Raw genomic sequence first — 16,459 nt, forward strand, 5'->3', positions numbered from 1 at the left:
CTTCTCAGCACCACACCACACTTATTCCAAAATTGACGACATAGTTGGAAGTAAAGCACTCCTCAGCAAATGTAAAAGAACCGAAATTATAACAGTCTCTCAGACCACAGTGCAATCAAACTAGAACTCAGGATTAAGAAACTCACTCAAAACCGCTCAACTACATGGGAAATGAACAACCTGCTCCTGAATGACTACTGGGTACATAATGAAATGAAGGCAGAAATAAAGATGTTCTTTGAAACCAACGAGAACAAAGACACAACATACCAGAATCTCTGGGACACATTTAGAGCAGTGTGTAGGGGAAATTTATAGCACTAAATGCCCACAAGAGAAAGCAGGAAAGATCTAAAATTGACACTCCAACATCACAATTAAAAGAACTAGAGAAGCAAGAGCAAACACATTCAAAAGCTAGCAGAAGGCAAGAAATAACTAAGATCAGAACAGAACTGAAGGAGATAGAAACACAAAAAACCCTTCAAAAAATCAATGAATCCAGGAGCTGGTTTTTTGAAAAGATCAACAAAATTGATAGACTGCTAGCAAGACTAATGAAGAAGAAAAGAGAGAAGAATCAAATAGACACAATAAAAAATGATAAAGGGGATATCACCACCAATCCCACAGAAATACAAACTACCATCAGAGAATACTATAAACACCTCTATGCAAATAAACTAGAAAATCTAGAAGAAATGGATAAATTCCTTGATACATACACCTTCCCAAGACTAAACCAGGAAGAAGCTGAATCTCTGAATAGACCAATAACAGGCTCTGAAATTGAGGCAATAATTAATAGCTTACCAACCAAAAAAAGTTCAGGACCAGATGGATTCACAGCTGAATTCTACCAGAGGTACAAGGAGGATCTGGTACCATTCCTTCTGAAACTATTCCACTCAATAGAAAAAGAGGGAATCCTCCCTAACTCATTTTATGAGGCCAGCATCATCCTGATACCAAAGCCTGGCAGAGACACAACCAAAAAAGAGAATTTTAGACCAATATCCCTGATGAACATTGATGCAAAAATCCTGAATAAAATACTGGCATACTGAATCCAGCAACACATCAAAAAGCTTATCCATCATGATCAAGTGGGCTTCAGCCCTGGGATGCAAGGCTGGTTCAACATATCAAATCAATAAACGTAATCCAGCATATAAACAGAACCAAAGACAAAAACCACATGATTATCTCAATAGATGCAGAAAAAGCCTTTGACAAAATTCAACAACATTTCATGCTAAAAACTCTCAATAAATTAGGTATTGATGGGACGTATCTCAAAATAATAAGAGCTATCTATGACAAACCCACAGCCAATATCATACTGAAGGGGCAAAAACTGGAAGCATTCCCTTTGAAAACTGGCACAAGACAGGGATGCCCTCTCTCACCACTCCTATTCAACACAGTGTTGGAAGTTCTGGCCAGGGCAATCAGGCAGGAGAAGGAAATAAAGTGTATTCAATTAGGAAAAGAGGAAGTCAAACTGTCCCTGTTTGGAGATGACATGATTGTATATCTAGAAAACCCCATCATCTCAGCCCAAAATCTCTTTAAGCTGATAAGCAACTTCAGCAAAGTCTCAGGATAAAAAATCAATGTACAAAAATCACAAGCATTCTTATACACCAATAACAGACAGAGAGCCAAATCATGAGTGAACTCCCATTCACAATTGCTTCAAAGAGAATAAAATACCTAGGAATCCAACTTACAAGGGACGTGAATGACCTCTTCAAGGAGAACTACAAACCATTGCTCAACGAAATAAAACAGGACACAAACAAATGGAAGAACATTCCATGCTCATGGATAGAAAGAATCAATATCGTGAAAATGGCCATACTGCCCAAGGTAATTTATAGATTCAATGCCATCCTCATCAAGCTACCAATGACATTCTTCACAGAATTGGAAAAAACTACTTTAAGGTTCATATGGAACCAAAAAAGAGCCCACATTGCCAAGTCAATCCTAAGCCAAAAGAACAAAGCTGGAGGCATCATGCTACCTGACTTCAAACTATACTGCAAGTCTACAGTAACCAAAACAGCATGGTACTGGTACCAAAACAGAGATATAGACCAATGGAACAGAACAGAGCCCTCAGAAATAATGCCACATCTCTACAACTATCTGATCTTTGACAAACCTGACAAAAACAAGAAATGGGGAAAGGATTCCCTATTTAATAAATGGTGCTGGGAAAACTGGCACCATATGTAGAAAGCTGATCCCTTCCTTTCACCTTATACGAAAATTAATTCAAGATGGATTAAAGACTTAAATGTTAGACCTAAAACCATAAAAACCCTAGAAGAAAACCTAGGCAATACCATTCAGGACATAGGCATGGGCAAGGACTTCATGTCTGAAATACCAAAAGCAATGGCAACAAAAGCCAAAATTGACAAATGGGATCTAAATAAACTAAAGAGCTTCTGCACAGCAAAAGAAGCTACCATCAGAGTGAACAGGCAACCTACAGAATGGGAGAAAATTTTCGCAACCTACTCATCTGACAAAGGGCTAATATCCAGAATCTACAAAGAACCCAAACAAATTTACAAGGAAAAAACAACCCCATCAATAAGTGGGTGAAGGATATGAACAGATACTTCTCAAAAGAAGACATTTATGCAGCCAACAGACACATGAAAAAATGCTCATCATCACTGGCCATCAGAGAAATGCAAATCAATACCACAATGAGATACCATCTCACACCAGTTAGAATGGTGATCATTAAAAAGTCAGGAAACAACAGGTGCTGGAGAGGATGTGGAGAAATAGGAACACTTTTACACTGTTGGTGGGACTGTAAACTAGTTCAACCACTGTGGAAGTCAGTGTGGCGATTCCTCAGGGATCTAGAACTAGAAATACCATTTGACCCAGCCATCCCATTACTGGGTATATACCCAAAGGATTATAAATCATGCTGCCATAAAGACACATGCACACGTATGTTTATTGCAGCACTATTCACAATAGCAAAGACTTGGAACCAACCCAAATGTCCAACCCAAAACCAATCCAAAGTACTGGATTTAGAAAATGTGGCACATATACACCACGGAATACTATGCAGCCATAAAAAATGATGAGTTCATGTCCTTCGTAGGGACATGGATGAAGCTGGAAACCATCATTCTCAGCAAACTATTGCAAGGACAAAAAAAAAAAAACCACATGTTCTCACTCATAGGTGGGAATTGAACAATGAGAAAACTTGGACACAGGAAGGGGAACGTCACACACCGGGGCCTGTCGTGGGGTAGTGGAGAGACGGGAGGGATAGCATTAGGAGATATACTTAATGTAAATGACGAGTTAATGGGTGCAGCACACCAACATGGCACATGTATACATATGTAACAAACCTGCATGTTGTGCACATGTACCCTAAAACTTAAAGCATAATAATAATAAAAAAGAGCATATTATCATTTAGGAGATTCAAGGGAAGCTTTCAGCAGAAGGGAAATTTCTTTAAATACTTAAAAAATCAGCCAAAAATTGTTGTGTGTGTGTGTGTGTGTGTGTGTGTGTGTGCATGCACATGCACATAAAGGGCATTCTCAGAGAGGAAACAGCATGTGGGGAGGCTTGGAAACAGAGGTTGAAGTATCTGAAACAAATGCAAGAGCTGGGTAGGGTGGACTCATGCCTGTAGTTCCAGCACCTATGGAGGCTGAGGCAGGAGGGTTTCTTCAGACCAGGAGCTCAAGGCTGCAGGGAGTCATGATGGCACTACTGTACTCCAGCCTGGTGACAGAGGGAAACAGTGACTCAAATCACAAAAAAAAAAGAAGAAGAAGGAATGAAAAAATAAACGAAGAAAGAAATTTGTCTGGCTAGAGCACAGACATTGGGGAACTAAAGAGGGTCATAGAATGAGACCAAGCAGGAAAAATAGAAAGGACTGAATCATGCAGGACCTTGCAGGCCAGGCTAAGGAGTTCAGACGACCCTAGGAACAATGGGAAAGTATTGAAGGGTATTAGGCAGAGAAATGGCATGATCTAATTCACTTTATTGCTCATTCAAAGGAAGGCAATTTGAAAGTAACAAACTAGGGACAGGCAAATTCAAGACCAGAAAATAAGTTACCCAAAATGCAGAAGTCAGGGGAAATAAGGCCATCAGGGATTAACTAAGCTGTTATTAAACAGGTTTTGGTAGACAGAAAGAGTCAGAGAATAAGCAAAGGAGACAAAGGGAAAAGGATTGAAGAGAGACTCCAAACAAAAGATGGAAGATCAAGACAGTCTCACAGGGAGAAAGAAAAGGAGTGCTGAGTGGTTGTCTCAAGTGACCTTGCTTTTAAGAGAGAGGAAAATTAGTCTGTCAAAAACAGTCCACTTGCCATCATGAACCAATTACAGATTTACTCCAAGATGAATGCATTTGATTTAGACTCCGCTTTTGAAGTTAAAAAATAGCTCTCTCTAACCTACCTCATTCTCTCCATTGAATAGATTGTTCTCTACAAACATATACAGATGCACACACATTACATACTATCCAGAAGACAGCTGGGGAAGTGATTTCAGTTTTGTCATATTTAAATAGCTATGACATTTGGTTGTGTTAGTTTTTCTTCTTGTTTCCATTCTACTGGCAGAGGTTGTAGTGGAAGAAGAAACCTCAGATTTATTTAGTCCTTGGATTGAATCTTGAGTTTCCCCACTTACTAGCTGTGCCTCCTTGGATAAATTATTTCATCTCTCTATGCCTTAATTTTATCCTACCTTAAAAGGAAATAAGACTATCATCTTGTATCAATTAACTATTGCTGTATAACAAACCACCTCCCAAAGTCAGTGGCTTAAAATAACAGACACTTGTTAGTTCATAGTTCTGCTCTGGCTCAGCTGTTTTGGGCATGGCTCACTCAAGTGTTTATGGCCAACCGAGGGTTGACTGGGGGTTGGTTTCCTAATCTTGCTTGGGCTGTCTCACAGGTTTGGGCTTCAGTCACAATGGCTCATATATAGCCCATCTCTCACTCATCCTCCAAAAAGAGGGCCTGGGCTTGTTCTCATGGTGGCTACATGGAAGTATGCTAGACCTCCTACAGGTTTAGGCTCAGAACTGGCAGAATGTCACTTCTGCTGCATTCTATTAAAAACAAGTCACAAGGCTAGCCCAGATTCAAGTGGGTGTAGACATAGACTATTCTACTTGATGGTAAGAGCCACAAAGGCACACTACAAAAGGCATGGATATGTGGGGTTGGGGGAAAATAATGATAATTTTTGAAGCCTTCCAAACTCTTATCCTGTATTACTGGGAGAGTTTGATGACACCATCTTGAAGGTTCCTAGAACAGTGCCTCACTCACAGATGCTCCATACCTGTTAATTTCTCCCTCTCTATATATACTAACAGCATGACCAGAAACACTGTAGATCATCCATTGCACATTGCAGTAGGAAGAGGTGATAGAAACAGAACAGATAAAGTTATTAATATGTGCCTCAGCATTACTTACGCTTGTTTTAATAGGCAAGTGTTTTTTAAAAAGATTTTCAAAAGAGGAAAATTACAGGCCTTGCTTTTAGAAAATGTAGGCAATGTGGTTTCTCTCTTGCTCTTCTTTCTCTTTCTCCTTCCCTAAGAATACCCTCAAAATGATAGGACTTCACCCTATCTTCTCTAGAGGAACAATGAGTTATTTTGGTCTGCCTTTGATCACTGGTGATTCACTTTAAAGGCAGGGCTGCTGGAAAAACGCAGAAAGCAGAGTTGCAATCAGAAAAACGACTATGTAAAAATGGCTTCCTCTGACTCTGTCCTTGATTCCTGGGAGTTTTTTGAGTTACTTCTTACTTCTTCTTTTTTTTTTTTTTTTTTTTGAGACGGAGTCTGGCTCTGTTGCCCAAGCTGGAGTGCAGTGGCGCAATCTCGGCTCACTGCAAGCTGCGTCTCCCAGGTTCTCGCCATTCTCCTGCCTCAGCCTCCCGAGTAGCTGGGACTACAGGCGCCCGCCACCATGCCTAGCTAATTTTTTGTATTTTTAGTAGGGACGGGGTTTCACCGTGTTAGCCAGGATGGTCTTGATCTCCTGACCTCGTGATCCACCCTCCTCGGCCTCCCAAAGTGCTGGGATTACAGGCATGAGCCACCGCGCCCGGCCTAGTCACTTCTTAATTCTTTTGCCTGTAGAGAATCTGCTAGTCTGAGAAGGGTAGGCAGAGTACTGTTTCTTTGGCAGTTCTCATCAATATTCTCTCTGAGTTCTGCCAGGAGTTAACTGGCGAGTGTATTCCTGTGTAATTTGCCAAGGAGACAGTTGACTTACATATGACAAGCAGTTACAGGAGGGCTTTTACTTCAGAAGTAAGCAAAAATAATGGATTAAGTTAAATTACCATCCTAGTGATTTTACAGAATGTACCCAAAACCTGCAAATTATGCACAGCCTTTGACTCAACTATTCTAATTTTACCCTAAGGTAACAAACAGAAAAGTTGTCTTTTTTAAGAACAAAGTTTTAATTTGTGATAATTTTAGATTTATGGAAAAGTTGGGAAGAGAGTACAGAGAGTACCCATATACTTTTCATCCATTTTCCCATAATGTAAACAGAATACATTGCATTGGAACATTTGTCATAATGAAGAAGCCAACATTGATATATTACTATCAAGCAGACTCCAGACTGTATTTGGATTTAACCAGTTTTCCCATGAATGTCTTTTTTTTCTGTTCTGGGATCCAATCTAGGGGATCACATTGCATTTACTTTTCATGTCTTCTTGGTATCCTCTGGTCTCCAGCAGTTTCTCAGTCTTTCCTTGTTTATAATATTACAGTTTTGAGGAGTGCTAGTGAGATATTTTATAGACTGTCCCTCAATTTGGGTTGGTTTCTTATGATTTCTTCCTTCCACCAAGAATAGCCTCAGAATGACAGGACTTCACCTTCTCTTCTATACAGAAATAATGTGTTACTTTGGTCTGCTTTGATCACCGGTGATTCACTTTAAGGGCAATTCTGTTGGAAACCCCAGAGGGGTAACCCACAGGAGCCCCTTGGTTGGGAATTTACTTCCATCTGTAGGCTAGAGAAAAGGTCAGCTCCCATTGACATCAACGGAAAGGCAGGCCCATGGACTGTGCTCCCAGGCTACCAACAGCAGAGGGTTGTTTCTGGAGAAGTGAGTCCATATTGATTTAAAGGAAGAGATGTAAAGCAAGAATAGGATTTTCCTCAGTAGATCCTATCTTCCCCCATAGGACCTACTCTCCCCATCTCTCTCCCTTTCCTCCCTCTCCCTCCCCCTCCCTCCGCCTCCCTCCCCTCCCCTCCCCTCCCCTCTCTTCCCCTTCCTTCCCTTCCCTTCTCTTCCCTTCCCTTCCTTTCCCATCCCTTCTTTCACAGGGTCTCTCTGTCACCCAGGCTGAAGTGAAATGGTGTGATCTCGGCTCACTGCAACCTCTGCCTCCTGGGTTCAAGTGATTCTCCAGCCTCAGCCTCCCGAATAGCTAGGATTACAGGCATGTGTCACCATGCCTGGCTAATTTTTTAATTTTTTGTAGAGATGGGGTTTCGCCATGTTGCCCAGGCTAGTTTGGAACTCCTGACCTCAAGTGATCTGCCCACCTCAGCCTCCCAAAGTGCTGGGATTACAGGTGTGAGCCACTGTGCCTGGCCCCACTTCTGTTTTCTTGATGATTCTTTAGGTTTGGCCAAATTAGACTAGGGTCTAATCGGGAGTACCTAATATAAACGATGCTCATGGAAGCATTGTGCACAACAGTAAAAAATTAGAAACAAATGCTCAACAGTAGGGGATTAAGTTAGGCATTTTTCTTGTTATATCCATATATTGGGATATTTTCTAGCTATTATAAATTATGATGTAGATTAATATAGACATAAAAAGGCTGCTTGCCTAAGAATATATAGTAAGATTACATTTAACAATTTAAAAATATCTATATATAAATGTGGTTTAAAAACTCAGCATACTGCCTCACCTCAACCCTATGAAGAAGACATTTTTATCCTGGTGCCTGCCCTGAAGTGTCCCGTGGCCTGGCCCACCCCTGTTATAGCAGTTTACTTTGTCTCCACAGGAGCCAAGGCCCATTGCTCCACACAGATTGACTCTGTGACCTAGGAAGAAGTTATCCCTTCCTGAGACAAACTGCACACATCAGAAAAATACTGCCTTTAAGAAGGAGTACACAAAGACAATGGAGCTGGTGATGTCTTCTAAATTTATTGCAAGGAATAAACAAGATAACATATAACCAAGTAACACATATGAAATTATTTAGCTCAAGGTAACTATAGATGCTGAAGGTAACTATAGATGTTGAAGGTAACTATAGCTGCTGAAGGTAACTACAGATGCAGGCCAAGCCTGAAGAATCATCAAGAAAACGGAAGTGATGGGGAGAGTGGGTCCTATGGGGGAGGATAGAATCTGCTGAGGTAAATCCGATTCTTGCTTTACATCTGTACCTTTAAATCAATGTAGACTTATTTCTCCAGAAATAACTGTTTGCTGTTGGTAGCCTGGGTGTGCAATCCAGAGGTTTTCCTTTCCATTGATGCCAAATGGGAGCTGACCTTGTCTCTAGCCTATAGATGGAAGTGAATCCCCAACCTCCTGTGGGTTATCCCTCTGGGGTTAATTTCAATGCAGTGGTTTGCACTGGACAATAATCTCCTGAAGAACTAGGACAATATTTTGTCAACCCCAATACCTTGGGCGGTATTTAGTAAAATTAACAACACCAGTCTTCTGTAACATTAAAGCCTGCCTGCATCCTTTTCATGTTCCTTTCCTCCTTTCACCTTTAAGCAGTTTGGAGTGCTCAAACTGCCTCATCCTCTCTTCTCCAAACTATTAAAACTGATCATTGAGAGCTTTTCTCACCTCTGGGCCCTTATAAATGCTGTACCCTGTGCCTGGAGTGCTCTTCCCTCGGTCTTTGTGTACTGGCTCATTCTCATCTGTTAGTTCTCTATTCAAATGCTCTCTCCTCAGAGAGGCGTTTTGACCATGCTATGTAAAGAGGCATTTCCCAGTGACCTCTTATATCATTAGACTTTTTTATTTCCCTCACAGATCTTATTCTAATCTACAGATGTTCTTTCTTTTACTATCTTTCTCTCTCACATTCTGCCCTCTATGTGACTCCCAACCTGTTTGTCTCTCCTTCTTTGTTCATTTTGTGTCTCCATGACTGGAGTGATAACTCCATGAGGCAGAGACCTTACCTAGCTGGTCCATCATTGTATCCCTAATACCAGCTCAATATCTACTGAATGAATCCAGTGGAGGTAACTTACTCATTTCTCTAACTTTACTTTCCCTCTTCAACCCTTTCCCAGTTTAACATTAATCACATTTGCTGCTCAAAATTCTTTAATGTCTTCCCGTGACCTCTTGCTGATGTGTCCAAATATTTAGATTTCACAGAGCAAACCTCAAAACACATTTCTTGGGTTGCTCTTGGCTCACAGGACTTTTATTCTATCAAGTAAGAATATTTTTATAAAATGGCAAAGCCTCATGAGAATCAATGACAAGAATGCAGTGACTAATATTAACATGAAAATATGAAGAAATACTCTCAAAAAATTAATTTAGTTATATAAAATGCTTCCTGTTTTTCCTATTTTACCATGGATTAAGGAAAATTCTGAATTGCCACTCAGTATATTGGAATAAGTATTTCATGGAATACAATAAAATCTCAAGTCAATCTTACAAGGTCCTTTGTATTTATGCCCCTGCCTGCTTGTTTGCCTCAGTTCTTGCTCCTTTTCCTTCTGTCTTTATGCCCCAGATATAGTGAATTATTTAATTACTTGAGGTTTTTTGATTATGCCTTGTCTGCGCTTGACTTGGAGCCTTTGTCTATGCTGCTTCCTTGGCTGGAGAGCTTTTTTCTCTAACCTGCCTGGTTAATTTCCACAGGTCTTAGTTTCTGCATTGTCTGCTTTTTGAGGTGTACCCTGACTCTTCTGATCACATATAGGTTTTCTTCCTCTTTATTTCCTCATGGGTTACCTCATTTTTGCCATAGCCATGTGGGGTCGAAGTTGTTTATTTCTTGTCCCCTAATTAAACATAAACCCAATGAAGAAAAAGACTATGTCTTTTCACAAGGTACTGCTGTGTAATGTGCTAGATGTTAGATATTGTTATGGTTTGAATGTGTCCTATAAAATTTAATTTAATCCCCAGTGCAACAGCATCAGATGTGGGGCATTTAGCAGATGATTAGGTCATGAAGGCTGGGATTAAAGCTTTTATGAAAGGGGTTTTGCACCGAGTTTGGCCCTTTTTGCCCTTCCTGCTTTTCTACCATGTGAGGACACTGTGTTCATTCCCTCTGGAGAATGCAGTAACAAGGTGCTATCTTGGAAGCAAAGAGACCAGGCCCTCACCAAATACTAAAACTGCTGATGCCTTGATCTTGGACTTCCCAGCCTCCAGAACCGTGAGAAATAAATTTCTATTGTTTATAAATTACCTAGCCTATAGCATTTTGTTAAAGCAACACAAATAAACTAAGATAGATAACAATTAGGAAAAAGCATGATAATTGTAGATTGTTTAGGTTTCCCTCTGCCACTGTAGGTGGGGACGAGAGTGCATCCTGCCCCTGGTGACGTTCAAGGGGAAGAAGACCAAATGGAATTGAGGGTGTCTTATGCTCTAAGCCTTCTGGAGAAAGACTCTTTTTTTCTTCTTACTGATAGACTGATACTCTTGAGATAGCCAATGTAGGGTGGGGATCTATGACAAAGGGTGTTGTAGGAATCTGCACTTGCACTGAAGGGGCACAAGGAGAACTTGGGACTCAGTTGACTAGTGAAAGAGACCAGACAGAAACTTGGGCTTAATCTCCAAACTGCTATTAAGAGTTATACATTTACCTAGAACATCTTTATTTCATATACATCTCATGTACTTTTAATATACTGAGGGCATTAGAAATAGGTAGCTGGAAAGGATTGAGCATTTTTAGGACTGAGGGTATGGTGGCTTTAAAACATCTGAAAATCATTTGATATTCCTCTCACCAAGGGGTGGGTCTATGTTTCCTCCCCTTGAATCTAGGCTGATCTTAGTGATGGGTTGATTTCTAAATAATTTAATCATCTTTTGGAAAGAGTATTTATAAAACATATTTTTTGATTTCTTAATCAGTAACTCAGAATGTATTTGAACTTCCTCTTAACAATTCAGGTCACCATAAACATCACTTACTTTGCCCTCTGTGACTGCTCTGTGTTTTCTGCATGGTCATTTCTGATTTTTACAGAATGTGATTTCAAGATCTGCAATGATACTGTTTTCCTCTCATTTTCTCTTTGAATTCTATAGGTTTTCTTTACATGACTTTTTTATTATCTTAGAATTATCTCATGAATTCGACTAAAAGTCTTAATAAGATTTTTAGGTAGCTTGTTTTCCTCTGTGAGTTTCAACGAAGGAAACTATTTAATTTCAGTTTGAATTCAAAGCTATTTCTCCAGCCTTCACATTTTGTGTCCTCCGAGTTGTTTTCTGCTTCTATTTCAGATACCAGTAAAGATGTCATCTGGCCAGTTTGTGTCAAAATAGAGAATAATTCTCATCCAAACCGCCTGTCTCTGGAAATAAGAAAAGCTCTGAGGGTCTCCAAAGTTACCAGAGGAAGGCTGAATTTTATGGTGATTGAGAATATTTCCAAGCTTATGAAGAAGAAAAATATCATTAGTCTTTTCCATGGTAGAAAAGAGTAAAGCCTGTAACAAAAAAAATGATACAGTCGATGGGATGATGAAACCCTTGAAATAAGCAAGGATGGACCAGAAACTGGTAACACTCACCCATGGAATTTCATTATGAAGTCGTGGCAACGGCCAACCTGACCTGGATTTGAAATCCATCTCTTCAACGATGTAGATTTTGACAACATGTTTGATTTCTCTGAGCCTCAGTTTGTTATCTGCAAAAAAGGGAGATATGAATGGTTACGTTATTGGGTTGTCATGAACATTAAATAGGATAATGTCAAATCATTCAGCCAAGTTTCTAGCATATAGTACAGGTTCAAATATTATCTTTTTTCCCCACCAACCTCTTTTCCAGGAAAATGCAAAGCTACTCTTTAGCCAAATTTTAAAATAGGAGATATTTATTTTGGGAATCATTAATACACATCTGCCCCTTTTTTGGTCCATTGGACATATTGAAATGAATGACTAATACTTATCACTTCATGGTGTACACATTGTTTTGTTTCTTATATCCAGAGTCTAGTCCTCAACTCTAACCAAAGTAAAGGAAACTGGAAAGACACATGCCTTTTCAGTCATTAATAGAAAGTTGTCCAGATAAGTTTCTGATGGTATACCAGTTAGAAATGATATTTAGCTATTCATAATAAAAAGCTGAAAACGGTTGCTTGAATCAATGGAAGATTTTATTTTTCTCATAATACAGCTGACAATAATGTTGTTGCCTTTATGATATCAAAGACCTAGGTTCCTTTTATCTTTCTACCTAACCTGCCTTGGCAAATGCTTGCTGCTTCATAGTCACATGATGGCTGACTTACTGTAACCTTCAGGTAGAAAGAAAGGAAGAGGTAAAGAGATAAAGATACATCCCAGCTGATTCAGTATCTCCTTCTCTTTGAAAACTCTCACAGAAACTGCCCTATAACTTCTACTGACATCTTATCTCAATGGCTAGATCAGTGCTATATAACAAAACGTTCTGCAATGATAGAAATATTCTATATCTGAACTATCCAAGATGTTAGCTACTAGCCACTTATGACTGTTTAGCATTTAAAATGTCACTTGTGGAACTTACAAAATGAACTTTTAATTCTACTTAATTTTAATAAATTTAAATTTAAATAGATACATGTGTCTAGTGGCTACCATAATAAATAGTGCAGGGCTAGATCTTAATCACATCGCTACCCCATCTTCAAGAAAAGCTGGAAAATGAAGGTTTGGAGCTAAGCACGTTGCTACCCTCCACAAAATTATGTTTTTCTTAGTAAGGAAAAACAAACAAAAATGAATATAGGCTGGGCAAATAACAGCCTCTGCAACCAAGGGATATTTGCTTGCTAATATTCCTTAAGCCCAGAGGAATGGAGTGCTAATGGGTTTATCATAGGCATGAAAAATGGTGTGTTTGGGAAGATATTATGTAGCTAAAAAGCAGAATCCTGGAGCTGGAGTTCAATTCAAATACTTCCTTTTTACAATGAGAAAACTGAGGCTCAGAGGGACGATGGAGGGACCTCATTAATCGAGTAATAGGAAAATCTGCTCTGAAATTATATAGAGCTATTTAGTGGCCTTTATAACGTCACTCATGATAAAATGTAAAATCTCAGAAAGAAAATGCCCTCTGCCTATGGTTTTTAAAATACAGGAAAGAAAAGCTAGAGAGATTTTGATGCCACCTATTGGTAGACAGAAGTATAAAATGCCCTTTTGTAGCACAGGTTGTTACCCAGTGTTAGAGGCACCACAGGTGGTATAGGGTTCTCATAAAAAAGAATGACAGACAGTGGAATATTTAATTCCTGCATCAGCTTGGAACGTGTATGTTCATTTTCCCTTGACTCTTAGCATCTTAGAAAAAGTGCTTTCTTAGAGTGTTCCTTTCCGCTTTCCAGTAATACATCACACCTCAGGCATATACAGAAACACCAGAGGAAGACATATCAGTCAATTCTCAAAAATCAGTTGAAATAGAAAAGAAGAACAAATTTTTGAGCTATAAATAGCCCTGGGGTGAGATTCAATGTTCTTATATGATCCAAAGCCTCAAAAATATATCTTGTTATTTGCAGCAGTTTCGTTGAGTAGTTCTCACAAAAAAAAAAAGAAAGAAAATAAAAGGAAACAGAAATTCAATTTCAAAACAGAACGCTCACCCTGACTCATTCAGGGAAGGATCCAAAGTTTTTGATGCAGGGCACTGACTCTCTGCCTGTTTTTCCCCTTCATCATCTGCTTCCCTTAAAAAATGGTATCAACTGCACTGGTAAGAATCCACATTTCTTCCCTTTTGTACCCTGGCTTCATTCCAGCATTTTGCTTGTCACACTGCTGGGTGAGATGCCTTTCATATTGGCATAAGACACTGAGCGGATGCCTCCTCTTGTCTTATCAAACAGAGACCGGGCGAGTGAATCTACCCAGAGCTGAAGCTTCTTTTGCAACTTGGGAACACCAGGGCCACAGTGACTTTGTGGCTTGGCTTTAGATAAATTTGACCATGGCTGTAGAACCCAGCAGCTCAGAATCCATTAAAAGGAGAGCTGGGAGGAGGTGAGTGATAGAGACAAGGGGATTATGTTACAATTGTTGAGGGGACTGTGGCTGGCGGGCAACTTGCTGTCGGGGCAGTGATTGAAAACATGGATTATTAGCTGGTTACAAATCTTCATTTGTACAGATGAGCTGTTGATTTCATATAAGAGGTGGGAGTAAATTCTGCTTTATGTGCCCTGTAAAAAGCTTCTTTGAATTTACCTTCGGTGTCATGCCTTGAGAAAAAATTCCAAGTTTCTGGCATAAAGCTGCACATGTTTTCTGCGCACTGGCATGCAGGCAACTGTTTGTTTCTAATTAGGGAGCTGAAGCCTGCTGGCAAAGGAAACCATGTTTGTCACAAGTTGTGGCATTGTGTTTAGTTTGTGTATCTATGCTTTTAACGTGTAGGGCCAAAGATAACTGTGTTGTTTTTCTTTTTCCCTATCAGCGTTGACTCTATAACTTCTTCTCTATGGTCCATGTGTTCACTTATTCTTAGCTGTCCCTTTAGAGACTGCTTCAATGAACAACCCCTATCCTCCCATTAACTGTGTTCCCTGGTCTGGTCATTTCAACCGCCCACACCCTGGATTTATTTTTGTAGATATAGTAAAACTTTCTTGGGCAGCTTGTTGTAAAAATTAAATGGGATGATAAGTAGAGTGCCTAACAGATTGCCTGGAAATAGTACATGCTCAGCACATCTTAATTCCTTTTCTCTCACCTGTAATATAAGAAGTTTATGTTGAATGGTCCTTAAGGTATTTACATTATTTTTAATTTATAAATGTTTGTTCACTACCTACTAGGTGATAGACATCTTTGTAGGCATTGGGGTTACAATCATGAACAAGACAACAAAACAGACATATCACTTGCCTTCATAGAAATTAAATTTAAGAGGATACAATTAACATGCAAGGAAATGCACAATGACTTTTCCTTCTTCTTCCTTCATCTTTGCAAGTTCAATCCAACTCAAATTTTGAGTTTATCTCTGAGGCTACCTCTTAACAAAACCTGGAAGTAATGTTTTTGGACTTAACATTTTCATATTTAGTAATCATACACTGGTTTTGCCTGCTTAGCATCCATCTCCCCTTTCCTGGTAGGAGGACCTTGAATATCCCTTGGAGAATTGTCCCTGTGTCTCACTCGCAATATGTATGATCAGGTGGGGCTCCATCCTGGCTCCAGGAGTGCTATAGAAGACATCACATGCTCCCAGACATTGTGGAAGTCCTGGCCCATTAGTGTAATTCCATATCCAAAGGTCACAATGATTGACTTATGCATAGCCATGTGACCCAAGTTTTTGCAATCAAAGCAAATCCAAGGATTTCTGTGGTAGTTTCAGTGTACAGAGAAGCTCCCTGAGGTCCTTTCCAGGGTCCATGTTTAGTGTTATCCTATTTCGGAAAGGCTTTAGAGGTGACTGAAGGAAGAAAAATGTTATTTGTATTCTGTCAGAAGGTTGTCCCTTTGTTTATCAAAGATATTTCTGTCTACTTCTATAGCACAATTAAGAGGGGGTCCTCCTCCTTACTCTATTGTTTCTCCTTTTCTGGACTTTGAAATTGAGAACTTCATAGTTAGTGAAAAGATTTTGGCTGACATCCCCTCCAACCTTCAGGTTGGAAAGGCTTTGTTAGATAGCCCCTTAATAGGGTGAGAAGGAAGACCTTCCATCTCCCCTCCATGTTAGATGTAACACACTCTATACCATCCCAATGTCAGAAAGAGACCGTCATTCACTTTACTTTATTAATTCCAAAGTCCAATTTGTGAGTCTGACAATGCCAATGTGCAGAGAGAATTTAGTTGTCTAGTTTGTCTATGGTAGCAGACATAATCAGAAACAATGCCCTGTATTTGAATAAGTTCATTTGTCTGAATTTGAATAAGTTTGAAATAGGAAGGCCATACTTTCTCTCTAAAGTGCTTTATAACATGTGGAAGTGGTCGCCCCTTACATAAGACAGCATATTTATATCTATCTTTAAGCATAGGTACTCCCTAAGTATTTCTTTATCTTATTTGTGAGGTAGATGTATTCAGAAACGCATCATGAGATGAGGAAAATACTCTTTGTCCATTAATTTACTCATGCATTACTTACTAAAAATAATTTCCAGGC

This window comes from Hylobates moloch, unplaced genomic scaffold (assembly GCF_009828535.3).
Source record: "Hylobates moloch isolate HMO894 unplaced genomic scaffold, HMol_V3 SCAFFOLD_22, whole genome shotgun sequence".
Taxonomy (NCBI): Eukaryota; Metazoa; Chordata; class Mammalia; order Primates; family Hylobatidae; genus Hylobates; species Hylobates moloch.